Here is a 20,390-nt window from a genome sequence, read left to right on the forward strand (position 1 = left end):
AAATCAATAGGATTAGACGTGAGATATGAGAAATCAATGAGATATGAGATAGCAATAGGATTAGACTTGAGAAATGAGGAATCAATATGACTAGACGTGAGATATGACAAATCAATGAGATATGAGAAATCAATAGGATTAGACTTGAGAAATGAGGAATCAATATGATTAGACGTGAGATATGAGAAATCAGTAGGATTAGACGTGAGATATGAGAAATCAATAGGATTAGACGTGAGATATGAGAAATCAATAGGATTAGACATGAGAAATCAATAGGATTAGACGTGAGATATGAGAAATCAATAGGATTAGACGTGAGATATGAGAAATCAATAGGATTAGTTGTGAGATATGAGAAATCAATAGGATTAGACATGAGAAATCAATAGGATTAGACGTGAGATATGACAAATCAATGAGATATGAGAAATCAATAGGATTAGACTTGAGAAATGAGGAATCAATATGATTAGACGTGAGATATGAGAAATCAGTAGGATTAGACGTGAGATATGAGAAATCAATAGGATTAGACGTGAGAAATGAGGATTCAATAGGATTAGATGTGAGATATGAGAAATCAATAGGATTAGACATGAGAAATCAATAGGATTAGACTTGAGATATGAGAAATCAATAGGATTAGACGTTAGATATGAGAAATCAATAGGATTAGTTGTGAGATATGAGAAATCAATAGGATTAGACGTGAGATATGAGAAATCAATAGGATTAGTTGTGAGATATGAGAAATCAATAGGATTAGACATGAGAAATCAATAGGATTAGACGTGAGATATGACAAATCAATGAGATATGAGAAATCAATAGGATTAGACTTGAGAAATGAGGAATCAATATGATTAGACGTGAGATATGAGAAATCAGTAGGATTAGACGTGAGATATGAGAAATCAATAGGATTAGACGTGAGAAATGAGGATTCAATAGGATTAGATGTGAGATATGAGAAATCAATAGGATTAGACATGAGAAATCAATAGGATTAGACTTGAGATATGAGAAATCAATATGATTAGATGTGAGATATGAGAAATCAATAGGATTAGACATGAGAAATCAATAGGATTAGACGTGAGAAATGAGGATTCAATAGGATTAAACGTGAAATATGAGAAATCAATAGGATTAGACATGAGAAATCAATAGGATTAGACGTGAGATATGAGAAATCAATAGGATTAGACGTGAGATATGAGAAATCAATAGGATTAGACGTGAGATACGAGAAATCAATAGGATTAGACGTGAGATATGAGAAATCAATACGATTAGACCTGAGAAATCAATAGGATTAGACGTGAGATACGAGAAATCAATAGGATTAGACGTGAGATATGAGATATCAATAGGATTAGACGTGAGAAATCAATTGGATTAGACGTGAGAAATGTAAAATCAATAGGATTAGACGTGAGAAATGAGGATTCAATAGGATTAGACGTGAGATATGAGAAATCAATAGGATTAGACATGAGAAATCAATAGGATTAGACATGAGATATGAGAAATCAATAGGATTAGACGTGAGATATGAGAAATCAATAGGATTAGACGTGAGATATGAGAAATCAATAGGATTAGACGTGAGATATGAGAAATCAAAAGGATTAGACCTGAGAAATCAAAAGGATTAGACGTGAGATACGAGAAATCAATAGGATTAGACGTGAGATATAAGATATCAATAGGTTTAGACGTGAGAAATCAATTGGATCAGACGTGAGAAATGTAAAATCAATAGGATTAGATGTGAGATATGAGAAATCAATAGGATTAGACTTGAGAAATGAGGATTCAATAGGATTAGACGTGAGATATGGGAAATCAATAGGATTAGACATGAGAAATCAATAGGATTAGACGTGATAAATCAATAGGATTAGACGTGAGATACGAGAAATCAATAGGATTAGACTTGAGATATGAGTAATCAATAGGGTTAGACATGTGAAATCAATAGGATTAGACGTGAGAAATGAGGATTCAATAGGTTTAGACGTGAGATATGGGAAATCAATAGGATTAGACATGAGAAATCAATAGGATTAGACGTGAGATATGAGAAATCAATAGGATTAGACGTGAGATATGAGAAATCAATAGGATTAGATGTGAGATATGAGAAATCAAAAGGATTAGACATGAGAAATCAATAGGATTAGACGTGAGATATGAGATATCAATAGGATTAGACGTGAGAAATCAATTGGATCAGACGTGAGAAATGTAAAATCAATAGGATTAGACGTGAGATATGAGAAATCAATACGATTAGACCTGAGAAATCAATAGGATTAGACCTGAGATATGAGAAATCAATAGGATTAGTTGTGAGATATAAGAAATCAATAGGATTAGACATGAGAAATCAATAGGATTAGACGTGAGATATGACAAATCAATGAGATATGAGAAATCAATAGGATTAGACTTGAGAAATGAGAAATCAATAGGATTAGACATGAGATATGAGAAATCAATAGGATTAGACGTGAGATATGAGAAATCAATAGGATTAGACGTGAGATATGAGAAATCAATGAGATATGAGATAGCAATAGGATTAGACTTGAGAAATGAGGAATCAATATGATTAGACGTGAGATATGAGAAATCAATAGGATTAGACATGAGATATGAGAAATCAATAGGATTAGACATGATAAATCAATAGGATTAGACGTGAGATACGAGAAATCAATAGGATTAGACTTGAGATATGAGTAATCAATAGGGTTAGACATGTGAAATCAATAGGATTAGACGTGAGAAATGAGGATTCAATAGGTTTAGACGTGAGATATGGGAAATCAATAGGATTAGACATGAGAAATCAATAGGATTAGACGTGAGATATGAGAAATCAATAGGATTAGACGTCAGATATGAGAAATCAATAGGATTAGATGTGAGATATGAGAAATCAAAAGGATTAGACATGAGAAATCAATAGGATTAGACGTGAGATATGAGATATCAATAGGATTAGACGTGAGAAATCAATTGGATTAGACGTGAGAAATGTAAAATCAATAGGATTAGATGTGAGATATGAGAAATCAATAAGATTAGACGTGAGATATGAGAAATCAATAGGATTAGACGTGAGAAATGAGGATTCAATAGGATTAGACGTGAGATATGAGAAATCAATAGGATTAGACATGAGAAATCAATAGGATTAGACATGAGATATGAGAAATCAATAGGATTAGACGTGAGATATGAGAAATCAATAGGATTAGACGTGAGATATGAGAAATCAATAGGATTAGACGTGAGAAATCAATTGGATCAGACGTGAGAAATGTAAAATCAATAGGATTAGACGTGAGATATGAGAAATCAATAGGATTAGACCTGAGAAATCAATAGGATTAGACCTGAGATATGAGAAATCAATAGGATTAGTTGTAAGATATAAGAAATCAATAGGATTAGACATGAGAAATCAATAGGATTAGACGTGAGATATGAGAAATCAATGAGATATGAGATAGCAATAGGATTAGACTTGAGAAATGAGGAATCAATATGATTAGACGTGAGGTATGAGAAATCAATAGGATTAGAATTGAGATATGAGAAATCAATAGGATTAGACGTGAGATACGAGGATTCAATAGGATTAGACGTGAGATACGAGAAATCAATAGGATTAGACGTGAGATATGAGAAATCAATAGGATTAGACGTGAGATATAAGATATCAATAGGATTAGACGTGAGAAATTAATTGGATCAGACGTGAGAAATGTAAAATCAATAGGATTAGATGTGAGATATGAGAAATCAATAAGATTAGACCTGAGAAATCAATAGGATTAGACGTGAGATATGAGAAATCAATAGGATTAGACATGAGAAATCAATAGGATTAGACGTGAGATATGAGAAATCAATAGGATTAGACGTGAGATATGAGAAATCAATAGGATTAGTTGTGAGATATGAGAAATCAATAGGATTAGACATGAGAAATCAATAGGATTAGACGTGAGATATGACAAATCAATGAGATATGAGAAATCAATAGGATTAGACTTGAGAAATGAGAAATCAATAGGATTAGACATGAGATATGAGAAATCAATAGGATTAGACGTGAGATATGAGAAATCAATAGGATTAGTTGTGAGATATGAGAAATCAATAGGATTAGACATGAGAAATCAATAGGATTAGACGTGAGATATGAGAAATCAATGAGATATGAGATAGCAATAGGATTAGACTTGAGAAATGAGGAATCAATATGATTAGACGTGAGATATGAGAAATCAATAGGATTAGACATGAGATATGAGAAATCAATAGGATTAGACATGATAAATCAATAGGATTAGACGTGAGATACGAGAAATCAATAGGATTAGACTTGAGATATGAGTAATCAATAGGGTTAGACATGTGAAATCAATAGGATTAGATGTGAGAAATGAGGATTCAATAGGTTTAGACGTGAGATATGGGAAATCAATAGGATTAGACATGAGAAATCAATAGGATTAGACGTGAGATATGAGAAATCAATAGGATTAGACGTGAGATATGAGAAATCAATAGGATTAGATGTGAGATATGAGAAATCAAAAGGATTAGACATGAGAAATCAATAGGATTAGACGTGAGATATGAGATATCAATAGGATTAGACGTGAGAAATCAATTGGATCAGACGTGAGAAATGTAAAATCAATAGGATTAGACGTGAGATATGAGAAATCAATACGATTAGACCTGAGAAATCAATAGGATTAGACGTGAGATACGAGAAATCAATAGGATTAGACGTGAGATATGAGATATCAATAGGATTAGACGTGAGAAATCAATTGGATTAGACGTGAGAAATGTAAAATCAATAGGAATAGACGTGAGAAATGAGGATTCAATAGGATTAGACGTGAGATATGAGAAATCAATAGGATTAGACATGAGAAATCAATAGGATTAGACATGAGATATGAGAAATCAATAGGATTAGACGTGAGATATGAGAAATCAATAGGATTAGACGTGAGATATGAGAAATCAATAGGATTAGACGTGAGATATGAGAAATCAAAAGGATTAGACCTGAGAAATCAAAAGGATTAGACGTGAGATACGAGAAATCAATAGGATTAGACGTGAGATATAAGATATCAATAGGTTTAGACGTGAGAAATCAATTGGATCAGACGTGAGAAATGTAAAATCAATAGGATTAGATGTGAGATATGAGAAATCAATAGGATTAGACTTGAGAAATGAGGATTCAATAGGATTAGACGTGAGATATGGGAAATCAATAGGATTAGACATGAGAAATCAATAGGATTAGACGTGATAAATCAATAGGATTAGACGTGAGATACGAGAAATCAATAGGATTAGACTTGAGATATGAGTAATCAATAGGGTTAGACATGTGAAATCAATAGGATTAGACGTGAGAAATGAGGATTCAATAGGTTTAGACGTGAGATATGGGAAATCAATAGGATTAGACATGAGAAATCAATAGGATTAGACGTGAGATATGAGAAATCAATAGGATTAGACGTGAGATATGAGAAATCAATAGGATTAGATGTGAGATATGAGAAATCAAAAGGATTAGACATGAGAAATCAATAGGATTAGACGTGAGATATGAGATATCAATAGGATTAGACGTGAGAAATCAATTGGATCAGACGTGAGAAATGTAAAATCAATAGGATTAGACGTGAGATATGAGAAATCAATACGATTAGACCTGAGAAATCAATAGGATTAGACCTGAGATATGAGAAATCAATAGGATTAGTTGTGAGATATAAGAAATCAATAGGATTAGACATGAGAAATCAATAGGATTAGACGTGAGATATGAGAAATCAATGAGATATGAGATAGCAATAGGATTAGACTTGAGAAATGAGGAATCAATATGATTAGACGTGAGGTATGAGAAATCAATAGGATTAGAATTGAGATATGAGAAATCAATAGGATTAGACGTGAGATACGAGGATTCAATAGGATTAGACGTGAGATACGAGAAATCAATAGGATTAGACGTGAGATATGAGAAATCAATAGGATTAGACGTGAGATATAAGATATCAATAGGATTAGACGTGAGAAATTAATTGGATCAGACGTGAGAAGTGTAAAATCAATAGGATTAGATGTGAGATATGAGAAATCAATAAGATTAGACCTGAGAAATCAATAGGATTAGACGTGAGATATGAGAAATCAATAGGATTAGACATGAGAAATCAATAGGATTAGACGTGAGATATGAGAAATCAATAGGATTAGACGTGAGATATGAGAAATCAATAGGATTAGTTGTGAGATATGAGAAATCAATAGGATTAGACATGAGAAATCAATAGGATTAGACGTGAGATATGACAAATCAATGAGATATGAGAAATCAATAGGATTAGACTTGAGAAATGAGGAATCAATATGATTAGACGTGAGATATGAGAAATCAGTAGGATTAGACGTGAGATATGAGAAATCAATAGGATTAGACGTGAGATATGAGAAATCAATAGGATTAGACATGAGAAATCAATAGGATTAGACGTGAGATATGAGAAATCAATAGGATTAGACGTGAGATATGAGAAATCAATAGGATTAGTTGTGAGATATGAGAAATCAATAGGATTAGACATGAGAAATCAATAGGATTAGACGTGAGATATGACAAATCAATGAGATATGAGAAATCAATAGGATTAGACTTGAGAAATGAGGAATCAATATGATTAGACGTGAGATATGAGAAATCAGTAGGATTAGACGTGAGATATGAGAAATCAATAGGATTAGACGTGAGAAATGAGGATTCAATAGGATTAGATGTGAGATATGAGAAATCAATAGGATTAGACATGAGAAATCAATAGGATTAGTCTTGAGAAATGAGGATTCAATAGGATTAGACGTGAGATATGGGAAATCAATAGGATTAGACATGAGAAATCAATAGGATTAGACGTGAGATATGAGAAATCAATAGGATTAGACGTGAGATATGAGAAATCAATAGGATTAGTTGTGAGATATGAGAAATCAATAGGATTAGACGTGAGATATGAGAAATCAATGAGATATGAGATAGCAATAGGATTAGACTTGAGAAATGAGGAATCAATATGATTAGACGTGAGATATGAGAAATCAGTAGGATTAGACGTGAGATACGAGGATTCAATAGGATTAGACGTGAGATACGAGGATTCAATAGGATTAGACGTGAGATACGAGAAATCAATAGGATTAGACATGAGAAATCAATAGGATTAGACGTGAGATATGAGAAATCAATAGGATTAGACGTGAGATATGAGAAATCAATAGGATTAGTTGTGAGATATGAGAAATCAATAGCATTAGACATGAGAAATCAATAGGATTAGACGTGAGATGAGAAATCAATGAGATATGAGATAGCAATAGGATTAGACTTGAGAAATGAGGAATCAATATGATTAGACGTGAGATATGAGAAATCAATAGGATTAGACGTGAGATATGAGAAATCAATAGGATTAGACGTGAGATACGAGAAATCAATAGGATTAGACGTGAAATATGAGAAATCAATAGGATTAGACGTGAGATATGAGATATCAATAGGATTAGACGTGAGAAATCAATAGGATTAGACGTGAGATATGAGAAATCAATAGGATTAGACGTGAGATATGAGAAATCAATAGGATTAGTTGTGAGATATGAGAAATCAATAGGATTAGACGTGAGATATGAGAAATCAATGAGATATGAGATAGCAATAGGATTAGACTTGAGAAATGAGGAATCAATATGATTAGACGTGAGATATGACAAATCAATGAGATATGAGAAATCAATAGGATTAGACTTGAGAAATGAGGAATCAATATGATTAGACGTGAGATATGAGAAATCAGTAGGATTAGACGTGAGATATGAGAAATCAATAGGATTAGACGTGAGATATGAGAAATCAATAGGATTAGACATGAGAAATCAATAGGATTAGACGTGAGATATGAGAAATCAATAGGATTAGACGTGAGATATGAGAAATCAATAGGATTAGTTGTGAGATATGAGAAATCAATAGGATTAGACGTGAGATATGAGAAATCAATGAGATATGAGATAGCAATAGGATTAGACTTGAGATATGAGAAATCAGTAGGATTAGACGTGAGATACGAGGATTCAATAGGATTAGACGTGAGATACGAGGATTCAATAGGATTAGACGTGAGATACGAGAAATCAATAGGATTAGACATGAGAAATCAATAGGATTAGACGTGAGATACGAGAAATCAATAGGATTAGACATGAGAAATCAATAGGATTAGACGTGAGATATGAGAAATCAATAGGATTAGACGTGAGATATGAGAAATCAATAGGATTAGTTGTGAGATATGAGAAATCAATAGCATTAGACATGAGAAATCAATAGGATTAGACGTGAGATGAGAAATCAATGAGATATGAGATAGCAATAGGATTAGACTTGAGAAATGAGGAATCAATATGATTAGACGTGAGATATGAGAAATCAATAGGATTAGACGTGAGATATGAGAAATCAATAGGATTAGACGTGAGATACGAGAAATCAATAGGATTAGACGTTAAATATGAGAAATCAATAGGATTAGACGTAAGATATGAGATATCAATAGGATTAGACGTGAGAAATCAATAGGATTAGACGTGAGATATGAGAAATCAATAGGATTAGACGTGAGATATGAGAAATCAATAGGATTAGTTGTGAGATATGAGAAATCAATAGGATTAGACGTGAGATATGAGAAATCAATGAGATATGAGATAGCAATAGGATTAGACTTGAGAAATGAGGAATCAATATGATTAGACGTGAGATATGACAAATCAATGAGATATGAGAAATCAATAGGATTAGACTTGAGAAATGAGGAATCAATATGATTAGACGTGAGATATGAGAAATCAGTAGGATTAGACGTGAGATATGAGAAATCAATAGGATTAGACGTGAGATATGAGAAATCAATAGGATTAGACATGAGAAATCAATAGGATTAGACGTGAGATATGAGAAATCAATAGGATTAGACGTGAGATATGAGAAATCAATAGGATTAGTTGTGAGATATGAGAAATCAATAGGATTAGACATGAGAAATCAATAGGATTAGACGTGAGATATGACAAATCAATGAGATATGAGAAATCAATAGGATTAGACTTGAGAAATGAGGAATCAATATGATTAGACGTGAGATATGAGAAATCAGTAGGATTAGACGTGAGATATGAGAAATCAATAGGATTAGACGTGAGAAATGAGGATTCAATAGGATTAGATGTGAGATATGAGAAATCAATAGGATTAGACATGAGAAATCAATAGGATTAGACTTGAGATATGAGAAATCAATAGGATTAGACGTTAGATATGAGAAATCAATAGGATTAGTTGTGAGATATGAGAAATCAATAGGATTAGACGTGAGATATGAGAAATCAATAGGATTAGTTGTGAGATATGAGAAATCAATAGGATTAGACATGAGAAATCAATAGGATTAGACGTGAGATATGAGAAATCAATAGGATTAGACGTGAGATATGAGAAATCAATAGGATTAGTTGTGAGATATGAGAAATCAATAGGATTAGACGTGAGATATGAGAAATCAATGAGATATGAGATAGCAATAGGATTAGACTTGAGATATGAGAAATCAGTAGGATTAGACGTGAGATACGAGGATTCAATAGGATTAGACGTGAGATACGAGGATTCAATAGGATTAGACGTGAGATACGAGAAATCAATAGGATTAGACATGAGAAATCAATAGGATTAGACGTGAGATACGAGAAATCAATAGGATTAGACATGAGAAATCAATAGGATTAGACGTGAGATATGAGAAATCAATAGGATTAGACGTGAGATATGAGAAATCAATAGGATTAGTTGTGAGATATGAGAAATCAATAGCATTAGACATGAGAAATCAATAGGATTAGACGTGAGATGAGAAATCAATGAGATATGAGATAGCAATAGGATTAGACTTGAGAAATGAGGAATCAATATGATTAGACGTGAGATATGAGAAATCAATAGGATTAGACGTGAGATATGAGAAATCAATAGGATTAGACGTGAGATACGAGAAATCAATAGGATTAGACGTTAAATATGAGAAATCAATAGGATTAGACGTAAGATATGAGATATCAATAGGATTAGACGTGAGAAATCAATAGGATTAGACGTGAGATATGAGAAATCAATAGGATTAGACGTGAGATATGAGAAATCAATAGGATTAGTTGTGAGATATGAGAAATCAATAGGATTAGACGTGAGATATGAGAAATCAATGAGATATGAGATAGCAATAGGATTAGACTTGAGAAATGAGGAATCAATATGATTAGACGTGAGATATGACAAATCAATGAGATATGAGAAATCAATAGGATTAGACTTGAGAAATGAGGAATCAATATGATTAGACGTGAGATATGAGAAATCAGTAGGATTAGACGTGAGATATGAGAAATCAATAGGATTAGACGTGAGATATGAGAAATCAATAGGATTAGACATGAGAAATCAATAGGATTAGACGTGAGATATGAGAAATCAATAGGATTAGACGTGAGATATGAGAAATCAATAGGATTAGTTGTGAGATATGAGAAATCAATAGGATTAGACATGAGAAATCAATAGGATTAGACGTGAGATATGACAAATCAATGAGATATGAGAAATCAATAGGATTAGACTTGAGAAATGAGGAATCAATATGATTAGACGTGAGATATGAGAAATCAGTAGGATTAGACGTGAGATATGAGAAATCAATAGGATTAGACGTGAGAAATGAGGATTCAATAGGATTAGATGTGAGATATGAGAAATCAATAGGATTAGACATGAGAAATCAATAGGATTAGACTTGAGATATGAGAAATCAATAGGATTAGACGTTAGATATGAGAAATCAATAGGATTAGTTGTGAGATATGAGAAATCAATAGGATTAGACGTGAGATATGAGAAATCAATAGGATTAGTTGTGAGATATGAGAAATCAATAGGATTAGACATGAGAAATCAATAGGATTAGACGTGAGATATGACAAATCAATGAGATATGAGAAATCAATAGGATTAGACTTGAGAAATGAGGAATCAATATGATTAGACGTGAGATATGAGAAATCAGTAGGATTAGACGTGAGATATGAGAAATCAATAGGATTAGACGTGAGAAATGAGGATTCAATAGGATTAGATGTGAGATATGAGAAATCAATAGGATTAGACATGAGAAATCAATAGGATTAGACTTGAGATATGAGAAATCAATATGATTAGATGTGAGATATGAGAAATCAATAGGATTAGACATGAGAAATCAATAGGATTAGACGTGAGAAATGAGGATTCAATAGGATTAAACGTGAAATATGAGAAATCAATAGGATTAGACATGAGAAATCAATAGGATTAGACGTGAGATATGAGAAATCAATAGGATTAGACGTGAGATATGAGAAATCAATAGGATTAGACGTGAGATACGAGAAATCAATAGGATTAGACGTGAAATATGAGAAATCAATAGGATTAGTTGTGAGATATGAGAAATCAATAGGATTAGACGTGAGATATGAGAAATCAATGAGATATGAGATAGCAATAGGATTAGACTTGAGAAATGAGGAATCAATATGATTAGACGTGAGATATGACAAATCAATGAGATATGAGAAATCAATAGGATTAGACTTGAGAAATGAGGAATCAATATGATTAGACGTGAGATATGAGAAATCAGTAGGATTAGACGTGAGATATGAGAAATCAATAGGATTAGATGTGAGATATGAGAAATCAATAGGATTAGACATGAGAAATCAATAAGATTAGACGTGAGATATGAGAAATCAATAGGATTAGACGTGAGATATGAGAAATCAATAGGATTAGTTGTGAGATATGAGAAATCAATAGGATTAGACATGAGAAATCAATAGGATTAGACGTGAGATATGACAAATCAATGAGATATGAGAAATCAATAGGATTAGACTTGAGAAATGAGGAATCAATATGATTAGACGTGAGATATGAGAAATCAGTAGGATTAGACGTGAGATATGAGAAATCAATAGGATTAGACGTGAGAAATGAGGATTCAATAGGATTAGATGTGAGATATGAGAAATCAATAGGATTAGACATGAGAAATCAATAGGATTAGACTTGAGATATGAGAAATCAATAGGATTAGACGTGAGATATGAGAAATCAATAGGATTAGTTGTGAGATATGAGAAATCAATAGGATTAGACGTGAGATATGAGAAATCAATGAGATATGAGATAGCAATAGGATTAGACTTGAGAAATGAGGAATCAATATGATTAGACGTGAGATATGAGAAATCAGTAGGATTAGACGTGAGATACGAGGATTCAATAGGATTAGACGTGAGATACGAGGATTCAATAGGATTAGACGTGAGATACGAGAAATCAATAGGATTAGACATGAGAAATCAATAGGATTAGACGTGAGAAATGAGGATTCAATAGGATTAAACGTGAACTATGAGAAATCAATAGGATTAGACATGAGAAATCAATAGGATTAGACGTGAGATATGAGAAATCAATAGGATTAGACGTGAGATACGAGAAATCAATAGGATTAGACGTGAAATATGAGAAATCAATAGGATTAGACGTGAGATATGAGATATCAATAGGATTAGACGTGAGAAATCAATAGGATTAGACGTGAGATATGAGAAATCAATAGGATTAGACGTGAGATATGAGAAATCAATAGGATTAGTTGTGAGATATGAGAAATCAATAGGATTAGACGTGAGATATGAGAAATCAATGAGATATGAGATAGCAATAGGATTAGACTTGAGAAATGAGGAATCAATATGATTAGACGTGAGATATGAGAAATCAATAGGATTAGACGTGAGATATGAGAAATCAATAGGATTAGACGTGAGATACGAGGATTCAATAGGATTAGACGTGAGATACGAGAAATCAATAGGATTAGACGTGAGATATGAGAAATCAATAAGATTAGACCTGAGAAATCAATAGGATTAGACGTGAGATATGAGAAATCAATAGGATTAGACACGAGAAATCAATAGGATTAGTTGTGAGATATGAGAAATCAATAGGATTAGACATGAGAAATCAATAGGATTAGACGTGAGAAATGAGGAATCAATATGATTAGACGTGAGATATGAGAAATCAGTAGGATTAGACGTGAGATACGAGGATTCAATAGGATTAGACATGAGATACGAGGATTCAATAGGATTAGACGTGAGATACGAGAAATCAATAGGATTAGACATGAGAAATCAATAGGATTAGACGTGAGAAATGAGGATTCAATAGGATTAAACGTGAAATATGAGAAATCAATAGGATTAGACATGAGAAATCAATAGGATTAGACGTGATATATGAGAAATCAATAGGATTAGATGTGAGATATGAGAAATCAATAGGATTAGTTGTGAGATATGAGAAATCAATAGGATTAGACATGAGAAATCAATAGGATTAGACGTGAGATATGACAAATCAATGAGACATGAGAAATCAATAGGATTAGACGTGAGATATGAGAAATCAATAGGATTAGACGTGAGATATGAGAAATCAATAGGATTAGTTGTGAGATATGAGAAATCAATAGGATTAGACGTGAGATATGAGAAATCAATGAGATATGAGATAGCAATAGGATTAGACTTGAGAAATGAGGAATCAATATGATTAGACGTGAGATATGAGAAATCAGTAGGATTAGACGTGAGATACGAGGATTCAATAGGATTAGACATGAGATACGAGGATTCAATAGGATTAGACGTGAGATACGAGAAATCAATAGGATTAGACATGAGAAATCAATAGGATTAGACGTGAGAAATGAGGATTCAATAGGATTAAACGTGAAATATGAGAAATCAATAGGATTAGACATGAGAAATCAATAGGATTAGACGTGATATATGAGAAATCAATAGGATTAGATGTGAGATATGAGAAATCAATAGGATTAGTTGTGAGATATGAGAAATCAATAGGATTAGACATGAGAAATCAATAGGATTAGACGTGAGATATGACAAATCAATGAGACATGAGAAATCAATAGGATTAGACGTGAGATATGAGAAATCAATAGGATTAGTTGTGAGATATGAGAAATCAATAGGATTAGACGTGAGATATGAGAAATCAATGAGATATGAGATAGCAATAGGATTAGACTTGAGAAATGAGGAATCAATATGATTAGACGTGAGATATGAGAAATCAGTAGGATTAGACGTGAGATACGAGGATTCAATAGGATTAGACGTGAGATACGAGGATTCAATAGGATTAGACGTGAGATACGAGGATTCAATAGGATTAGACGTGAGATACGAGAAATCAATAGGATTAGACGTGAAATATGAGAAATCAATAGGATTAGACGTGAGATATGAGATATCAATAGGATTAGACGTGAGAAATAAATAGGATTAGACGTGAGATATGAGAAATCAATAGGATTAGACGTGAGATATGAGAAATCAATAGGATTAGTTGTGAGATATGAGAAATCAATAGGATTAGACGTGAGATATGAGAAATCAATGAGATATGAGATAGCAATAGGATTAGACTTGAGAAATGAGGAATCAATATGATTAGACGTGAGATATGAGAAATCAATAGGATTAGACGTGAGATATGAGAAATCAATAGGATTAGACGTGAGATACGAGGATTCAATAGGATTAGACGTGAGATACGAGAAATCAATAGGATTAGACGTGAGATATGAGAAATCAATAGGATTAGACGTGAGATATGAGATATCAATAGGATTAGACGTGAGAAATCAATTGGATCAGACGTGAGAAATGTAAAATCAATAGGATTAGATGTGAGATATGAGAAATCAATAAGATTAGACCTGAGAAATCAATAAGATTAGACGTGAGATATGAGAAATCAATAGGATTAGACATGAGAAATCAATAGGATTAGACGTGAGAAATGAGGATTCAATAGGATTAGACGTGAGATATGAGAAATCAATAGGATTAGACATGAGAAATCAATAGGATTAGACGTGAGATATGAGAAATCAATAGGATTAGACATGAGAAATCAATAGGATTAGACGTGAGATATGAGAAATCAATGAGATATGAGATAGCAATAGGATTAGACTTGAGAAATGAGGAATCAATATGATTAGACGTGAGATATGAGAAATCAATAGGATTAGACGTGAGATATGAGAAATCAATAGGATTAGACGTGAGATACGAGGATTCAATAGGATTAGACGTGAGATACGAGAAATCAATAGGATTAGACGTGAGATATGAGAAATCAATAGGATTAGACGTGAGATATGAGATATCAATAGGATTAGACGTGAGAAATCAATTGGATCAGACGTGAGAAATGTAAAATCAATAGGATTAGATGTGAGATATGAGAAATCAATAAGATTAGACCTGAGAAATCAATAGGATTAGACGTGAGATATGAGAAATCAATAGGATTAGACATGAGAAATCAATAGGATTAGACGTGAGAAATGAGGATTCAATAGGATTAGACGTGAGATATGAGAAATCAATAGGATTAGACATGAGAAATCAATAGGATTAGACGTGATATATGAGAAATCAATAGGATTCGAGGTGAGATATGATATATCAATAGGATTAGACATGAGATATGAGAAATCAATAGGATTAGTTGTGAGATATGAGAAATCAATGAGATATGAGATAGCAATAGGATAAGACTTGAGAAATGAGGAATCAATATGATTAGACGTGAGATATGAGAAATCAATAGGATTAGACGTGAGATTTGAGAAATCAATAGGATTAGACGTGAGATATGAGAAATCAATAGGATTAGACGTGAGAAATGAGGAATCAATAGGATTAGACGTGAGATATGAGAAATCAATAGGATTAGACATGAGAAATCAATAGGATTAGACTTGAGAAATCAATTGGATTAGATGTGAGATTTGAGAAATCAATAGGATTAGACATGCGATTTGAGATATCAATAGGATTAGACTTGAGAAATGAGGAATCAATAGGATTAGACGTGAGATATGAGATATCAATAGGATTAGACGTGAGATATGAGATATCAATAGGATTAGACGTGAGAAATCAATTGGATCAGACGTGAGAAATGTAAAATCAATAAGATTAGACGTGAGATATGAGAAATCAATAGGATTAGACCTGAGAAATCAATAGGATTAGTCGTGAGATATGAGAAATCAATAGGATTAGACATGCGATATGAGATATCAATAGGATTAGACGTGAGATATGAGAAATCAATAGGATTAGACGTGAGATATGAGAAATCAATAGGATTAGACGTGAGATATGAGAAATCAATAGGATTAGACATGAGAAATCAATAGGATTAGACGTGAGATATGAGAAATCAATGAGATATGAGATAGCAATAGGATTAGACTTGAGAAATGAGGAATCAATATGATTAGACGTGAGATATGAGAAATCAATAGGATTAGACGTGAGATATGAGAAATCAATAGGATTAGACGTGAGATACGAGGATTCAATAGGATTAGACGTGAGATACGAGAAATCAATAGGATTAGACGTGAGATATGAGAAATCAATAGGATTAGACGTGAGATATGAGATATCAATAGGATTAGACGTGAGAAATCAATTGGATCAGACGTGAGAAATGTAAAATCAATAGGATTAGATGTGAGATATGAGAAATCAATAAGATTAGACCTGAGAAATCAATAAGATTAGACGTGAGATATGAGAAATCAATAGGATTAGACATGAGAAATCAATAGGATTAGACGTGAGAAATGAGGATTCAATAGGATTAGACGTGAGATATGAGAAATCAATAGGATTAGACATGAGAAATCAATAGGATTAGACGTGAGATATGAGAAATCAATAGGATTAGACATGAGAAATCAATAGGATTAGACGTGAGATATGAGAAATCAATGAGATATGAGATAGCAATAGGATTAGACTTGAGAAATGAGGAATCAATATGATTAGACGTGAGATATGAGAAATCAATAGGATTAGACGTGAGATATGAGAAATCAATAGGATTAGACGTGAGATACGAGGATTCAATAGGATTAGACGTGAGATACGAGAAATCAATAGGATTAGACGTGAGATATGAGAAATCAATAGGATTAGACGTGAGATATGAGATATCAATAGGATTAGACGTGAGAAATCAATTGGATCAGACGTGAGAAATGTAAAATCAATAGGATTAGATGTGAGATATGAGAAATCAATAAGATTAGACCTGAGAAATCAATAGGATTAGACGTGAGATATGAGAAATCAATAGGATTAGACATGAGAAATCAATAGGATTAGACGTGAGAAATGAGGATTCAATAGGATTAGACGTGAGATATGAGAAATCAATAGGATTAGACATGAGAAATCAATAGGATTAGACGTGATATATGAGAAATCAATAGGATTCGAGGTGAGATATGATATATCAATAGGATTAGACATGAGATATGAGAAATCAATAGGATTAGTTGTGAGATATGAGAAATCAATGAGATATGAGATAGCAATAGGATAAGACTTGAGAAATGAGGAATCAATATGATTAGACGTGAGATATGAGAAATCAATAGGATTAGACGTGAGATTTGAGAAATCAATAGGATTAGACGTGAGATATGAGAAATCAATAGGATTAGACGTGAGAAATGAGGAATCAATAGGATTAGACGTGAGATATGAGAAATCAATAGGATTAGACATGAGAAATCAATAGGATTAGACTTGAGAAATCAATTGGATTAGATGTGAGATTTGAGAAATCAATAGGATTAGACATGCGATTTGAGATATCAATAGGATTAGACTTGAGAAATGAGGAATCAATAGGATTAGACGTGAGATATGAGATATCAATAGGATTAGACGTGAGATATGAGATATCAATAGGATTAGACGTGAGAAATCAATTGGATCAGACGTGAGAAATGTAAAATCAATAAGATTAGACGTGAGATATGAGAAATCAATAGGATTAGACCTGAGAAATCAATAGGATTAGTCGTGAGATATGAGAAATCAATAGGATTAGACATGCGATATGAGATATCAATAGGATTAGACGTGAGATATGAGAAATCAATAGGATTAGACGTGAGATATGAGAAATCAATAGGATTAGACGTGAGATATGAGAAATCAATAGGATTAGACATGAGAAATCAATAGGATTAGACGTGAGATATGAGAAATCAATGAGATATGAGATAGCAATAGGATTAGACTTGAGAAATTAGGAATCAATAGGATTAGACCTGAGAAATCAATTGGATTAGACGTGAGATATGAGAAATCAATAGGATTAGACATGCGATATGAGATATCAATAGGATTAGACGTGAGATATGAGAAATCAATAGGATTAGACGTGAGATATGAGAAATCAATAGGATTAGACGTGAGATATGAGAAATCAATAGGATTAGACATGAGAAATCAATAGGATTAGACGTGAGATATGAGAAATCAATGAGATATGAGATAGCAATAGGATTAGACTTGAGAAATGAGGAATCAATAGGATTAGACGTGAGATATGAGAAATCAATAGGATTAGACGTGAGATATGAGAAATCAATAGGATTAGACGTGAGAAATCAATAGGATTAGACTTGAGAAATCAATTGGATTAGATGTGAGATTTGAGAAATCAATAGGATTAGACATGCGATATGAGATATCAATAGGATTAGACGTGAGATATGAGAAATCAAAAGGATTAGACATGAGAAATCAATAGGATTAGACGTGAGATATGAGATATTAATAGGATTAGATGTGAGAAATCAATTGAATCAGACGTGAGAAATGTAAAATCAATAGGATTAGACCTGAGAAATCAATAGGATTAGACGTGAGATATGAGAAATCAATAGGATTAGACATGAGAAATCAATAGGATTAGACCTGAGAAATCAATAGGATTAGACGTGAGATATGAGAAATCAATAGGATTAGACATGAGAAATCAATAGGATTAGATGTGAGAAATGAGGATTCAATAGGATTAGACGTGAGATATGACAAATCAATAGGATTAGACAATAGAAATCAATAGGATTAGACGTGAGATATGAGAAATCAATAGGATTAGACGTGAGATATGAGAAATCAATGAGATATGAGATAGCAATAGGATTAGACTTGAGAAATGAGGAATCAATATGATTAGACGTGAGATATGAGAAATCAATAGGATTAGACGTGAGATATGAGAAATCAATAGGATTAGACGTGAGATACGAGGATTCAATAGGATTAGACGTGAGATACGAGAAATCAATAGGATTAGACGTGAGATATGAGAAATCAATAGGATTAGACGTGAGATATGAGATATCAATAGGATTAGACGTGAGAAATCAATTGGATCAGACGTGAGAAATGTAAAATCAATAGGATTAGATGTGAGATATGAGAAATCAATAAGATTAGACCTGAGAAATCAATAGGATTAGACGTGAGATATGAGAAATCAATAGGATTAGACATGAGAAATCAATAGGATTAGACGTGAGAAATGAGGATTCAATAGGATTAGACGTGAGATATGAGAAATCAATAGGATTAGACATGAGAAATCAATAGGATTAGACGTGAGATATGAGAAATCAATAGGATTAGACATGAGAAATCAATAGGATTAGACGTGAGATATGAGAAATCAATGAGATATGAGATAGCAATAGGATTAGACTTGAGAAATGAGGAATCAATATGATTAGACGTGAGATATGAGAAATCAATAGGATTAGACGTGAGATATGAGAAATCAATAGGATTAGACGTGAGATACGAGGATTCAATAGGATTAGACGTGAGATACGAGAAATCAATAGGATTAGACGTGAGATATGACAAATCAATGAGACATGAGAAATCAATAGGATTAGACGTGAGATATGAGAAATCAATAGGATTAGACGTGAGATATGAGAAATCAATAGGATTAGTTGTGAGATATGAGAAATCAATAGAATTAGACATGACATGAGAATCAATAGGATTAGACGTGAGATATGAGAAATCAATGAGATATGAGATAGCAATAGGATTATACTTGAGAAATGAGGAATCAATATGATTCGAAGTGAGATATGAGAAATCAATAGGATTAGACGTGAGATATGAGAAATCAATAGGATTAG

The sequence above is a fragment of the Salvelinus alpinus genome, chromosome 18 (genome assembly GCF_045679555.1).
Source record: "Salvelinus alpinus chromosome 18, SLU_Salpinus.1, whole genome shotgun sequence".
NCBI lineage: Eukaryota > Metazoa > Chordata > Actinopteri > Salmoniformes > Salmonidae > Salvelinus > Salvelinus alpinus.